This window comes from Anastrepha obliqua, chromosome 6 (genome assembly GCF_027943255.1).
Source record: "Anastrepha obliqua isolate idAnaObli1 chromosome 6, idAnaObli1_1.0, whole genome shotgun sequence".
Classification (NCBI taxonomy): domain Eukaryota; kingdom Metazoa; phylum Arthropoda; class Insecta; order Diptera; family Tephritidae; genus Anastrepha; species Anastrepha obliqua.
Genome location: NC_072897.1, coordinates 16472127 through 16477126, shown reverse-complemented (window position 1 = coordinate 16477126; position 5000 = coordinate 16472127). Strand labels below are relative to the sequence as shown.

The 5000-nt window shown below is 35.0% G+C and overlaps 1 non-coding gene and 2 pseudogenes across 1 annotated transcript in view; all 3 read right to left on the bottom strand.

Moving 5' to 3' along the window:
- LOC129251082 (large subunit ribosomal RNA) overlaps positions 1-3635 on the bottom strand; it is a 7290-nt pseudogene extending 3655 nt beyond the window's left edge.
- A 442-nt stretch (positions 3636-4077) lies between these two features.
- On the bottom strand, positions 4078-4258 carry LOC129251072 (5.8S ribosomal RNA; annotated as a pseudogene).
- A 587-nt stretch (positions 4259-4845) lies between these two features.
- LOC129251069 (small subunit ribosomal RNA) overlaps positions 4846-5000 on the bottom strand; it is a 1991-nt gene continuing 1836 nt past the window's right edge. Inside the window, exon 1 of the ribosomal RNA XR_008582902.1 lies at positions 4846-5000. This exon is cut by the window's right edge and continues 1836 nt beyond it. This is a non-coding gene — a ribosomal RNA (small subunit ribosomal RNA).

The following is a 5000-nucleotide window of genomic DNA, read 5'->3' as shown; positions in this document are numbered from 1 at the left end:
ACAGTATCACCTACGCGAAGAGAGCTAGCCATCTCATTTCGACGACCCCGACAGATCCTATAGACCTGTCCCCAAGGGTCGTCCCTATTTTCCCCCACAAATCTCCTCCACTCTTCCTCCTTCACTCTCACAAGCATCTTCTTATACTCTTTCATCCCTACGCTAAATTGATACTTGAGCTGAGACAGATTCTCCGAATTGGTCCGCCTGCCGCGTTGAAACAAACGCCTCAAGCGTCGGACAGACCTCCTCTTTGAATTTAACTCACTCGTCCACCATTTCACACCTTTCATTCTCACAGCCCTAGCTTTCCTAAACAATAAGTCATTCACACCCCAAACACATTCATATAGACGAGCAATTTGCTCGTCAACCCCCAATTCCTCAAACTCCCTAAGCGGTATATCCAATACCGCTTCCCTAACAGTATGTCCATATCGGTTCCAGTCGGTACACGAGGTACGCCATCGCCTCAATGGACTCCCCCCTTCTAACTGCGGGGTACGGGGAGTAACCATAATTTGTATTAAATTATGGTCACTAATTCCCCAACCCCCCCTAACACTCCATTTACACTCGAACCTACCCGCTGCTGCGTCATTCATGAGCGTCACGTCAATGTCACTCACACCTCTAGGCCCCTCAAACGTATACCATACGCTTGGTTCGTTTGCTACAAGGAGGTTATTCGCCACAATCCACTCGCTCATAACCTCACCTCGATTGTGGCTCCGATATCCAGCAGTATGCCTGGATACCTTGCTGAACCACATCGGAGATGTAGCATTCGCATCAAGACACACGATGGCAGGAATGCTACTCTCAAGTAGTAGCACCGCATCAATGTATCTTAAGTAGGGCTCTAGAGGCTCGTCAGACTTGCAGTACAAGCTGACGACATTAGTAGATAGGGACAGTAGGAATCTCGTTAATCCATTCATGCGCGTCACTAATTAGATGACGAGGCATTTGGCTACCTTAAGAGAGTCATAGTTACTCCCGCCGTTTACCCGCGCTTACTTGAATTTCTTCACTTTGACATTCAGAGCACTGGGCAGAAATCACATTGTGTCAACACCCGTTAGGGCCATCACAATGCTTTGTTTTAATTAGACAGTCGGATTCCCCAAGTCCGTGCCAGTTCTGAATTGATTGTTAATTGATAATCGTTATAATTTAAAAGGAATATATATCGAATGATATAATTCCTTAAAAATTTTAGCAAGAAAGTTCCACAATTGGCTACGTAACTACTATCCGGGGAACAAGAATCGTAATTCTCTATTTACCCAGAACGAGTACATAAACCATGGTATTGCTTCCCAATCAAGCCCGACTATCTCAATCTTCAGAGCCAATCCTTATCCCGAAGTTACGGATCTAATTTGCCGACTTCCCTTACCTACATTATTCTATCGACTAGAGACTCTTCACCTTGGAGACCAGCTGCGGATATTGGTACGGCCTGTTGAGAAGTTTGCGTGACCCCACCATAAATTTTCAAGGTCCGAGGAGAAAATATCGACACAACAGTAAATGTCATGCTCTTCTAGTCCATCTACCATATCTCTCTTCGAAAGACTTCCATGGTAGTACGACTATAAAACAGAAAAGAAAACTCTTCCGATATCTCTCGACGGCTTCTTTATGGTCGTTCCTGTTGCCAGGATGAGCACAAGGCCCATTTTTAATAACAAACGGATACTCAACAGGTTACGGAATTGGAACCGTATTCCCTTTCGTTCAAAATAATTCAAGTATTTTAATTATTTTTAAATATATTTTTATTAATATTTTTTTTTTTATTAAAAACTTGAAAATTTTCGGCTTTCGCCTTGAACTTAGGACCGACTAACTCGTGATCAACCACTGTTCACACGAAACCCTTCTCCACTTCAGTCCTCCAAGGTCTCATTCGATTATTTGCTACTACCACCAAGATCTGTACCAATAGCGGCTCCATGCAGGCTTACGCCAAACACTTCTAAGCACACTATTGTACCCTCCTACTCACTAAAGTTTCAAAATTTATAAATCAATCGAAATTGTTTTATAAATCATCTACTTTAGCGGTAATGTATAGGTATACAACTTAAGCGCCATCCATTTTAAGGGCTAGTTGCTTCGGCAGGTGAGTTGTTACACACTCCTTAGCGGATTACGACTTCCATGTCCACCGTCCTGCTGTTTTAAGCAACCAACGCCTTTCATGGTATCTGCATGAGTTGTTAATTTAGGCACCGTAACATTACGTTTGGTTCATCCCACAGCGCCAGTTCTGCTTACCAAAAGTGGCCCACTGGGCACATTATATCATAACCTCAACCTTCATATCAAGAAAGGTGAGGTTCTTACCCATTTAAAGTTTGAGAATAGGTTAAAATCGTTTCGACCCTAAGGCCTCTAATCATTCGCTTTACCAGATAAGATTATTTTATATAATTTTTAAATGCACCAGCTATCCTGAGGGAAACTTCGGAGGGAACCAGCTACTAGATGGTTCGATTGGTCTTTCGCCCCTATACTCAATTCTGACAATCGATTTGCACGTCAGAACTGTTTCGGTCTTCCATCAGGGTTTCCCCTGACTTCAACCTGATCAAGTATAGTTCACCATCTTTCGGGTCACAGCATATATGCTCAAGGTACGCTCCAGTTAGAGGTATAAATAATAATAAATTATCATTATACATAACTATATGGAACGCCCCGGGATTGAATTAATTGACTATTTATTAAAAAATAGACTAAAAATTAATCCCATTATATTTAAGTTAAGTTAATTATGCCATTAAGTTTAATATAACTCAATGACTTGCACATATGTTAGACTCCTTGGTCCGTGTTTCAAGACGGGTCCCGAAGGTATCCTGAATCTTTCGCATTGTTAATCATATAAATGCATACAAATAAATATTAATATCATAGATATTAAATTTTTTGTAAAATTCAAAAAATGAATTTTAGCATTATATATAATAAAATCTATCAACACTTTATCAAATCATTAGTATTTATTTTATGTTAATATGCTTAAAAAGCAAATTAATTTAAATAAACTTAATATCACCAATGATCTTTTGATAAATACTTTATTATGTTAATAGATTACAATGTCCTTATATGAAAAAAATGCACATTATTTTTTTAATTATTTAATGATGAATTTTTCATAATGGATATTCAGGTTCATCGGGCTTAACCTCTAAGCAGTTTCACGTACTATTTAACTCTCTATTCAGAGTTCTTTTCAACTTTCCCTCACGGTACTTGTTTACTATCGGTCTCATGGTTATATTTAGTTTTAGATGGAGTTTACCACCCACTTAGTGCTGCACTATCAAGCAACACGACTCTTTGGAAATATCTTTCTAGTAATCATTAACGTTATACGGGCCTGGCACCCTCTATGGGTAAATGGCCTCATTTAAGAAGGACTTAAATCGTTAATTTCTCATACTAGATATTAAGATATTCCATACACTGCATCTCACATTTGACATATAGACAAAGTGACTTAGTGCTGAACTATTTTCTTTTCGCTCGCCGCTACTAAGAAAATCCTTGTTAGTTTCTTTTCCTCCCCTCATTAATATGCTTAAATTCAGGGGGTAATCCCATATGAGTTGAGGTTGTTTTAATATTCTTTTTTTATCTTCTCACAATTTAATAAAAAAATTATATCATCTTTTCATCTCTATTTTTCTTTTCTCCTTTTATATATTGTAAATATATAAAAATAATAATAATGTAAAATGAGGCAATCCTAGAATAAAAAATTTAATTTTTATGCTAGACATTCCTCCTTTTAATTACATATATAAATTATTATTTTATATATATATATAAATAATATGAAAATTTTTTGTAAAGAATACTTAGATTCAATATTTTCATCATTTCATTTTATTTGAGAGGATTTTTTTTTTAAAGAATATATAATAAATAAAATTCATTATATATCTTTATTTTTTTTGCTATTAATATTATGAATTATTTAAAATCCAATAATATACACATTTGCTTAAATTCAATTATTTTTATAAAAGAATAAGCAACTTATTTAGCATAGTCTTACAACCCTCAACCATATGTAGTCCAAGCAGTACTTTAAAATTGAATTTAATGTACATAACAGCATGGACTGCGATATGCGTTCAAAATGTCGATGTTCATGTGTCCTGCAGTTCACACGATGACGCACAGTTTGCTGCGTTCTTCATCGACCCATGAGCCAAGTGATCCACCGCTTAGAGTATTTTTTTATTTATTTTTATTTATAACAAATGTCAATTTTTTTTTGCATATATTAATTGAAAGAGTAAAATTAAATAATATTAATAATATATAAATTGATTTTCTTTCAATAATATATATCAAATATATTTAACTCTAAACATTTTTATTAAGTTGCGAATGTCTTAGTTCAACAATAATACAGTGGTGGTATTTATTATGATTCAATTATTTTGTATTTTTTTAATCATTTTATGTATATATAATAATATAATAAATATATACCACTTTTGTTATTGTGAACAAATTAACTTATCATTCAATCAAATGAATAATAAGTACAACTTTTTATTTTCATGTTTAAAGGTTTTTAAAAGAAAAAAATAAGAAAAAACATTACAAAATGTACCATCATATATTATATTTAATATGATATAATTGATGGATCACAAATTGAATGAAAAAGAATAAAAAGAATTATGGATTCAAAATAATTATATAAATTTTTTTTTTTTCTTTTTTTTTTTTTTTTTTTTTCTTTTTGTTCGTTTGTTTGCTTGTCTGTTTGTTTGTTTGTTTGTTTGTTTTTCTTACGGATATGGAACACAATAATGATCCTTCCGCAGGTTCACCTACGGAAACCTTGTTACGACTTTTACTTCCTCTAAATAATCAAGTTCGGTCAACTTTTGCGAAACAACCGTGACACACGAGGCGTCACAGTGATCACGTCCGGAGACCTCACTAAATAATTCAATCGGTAG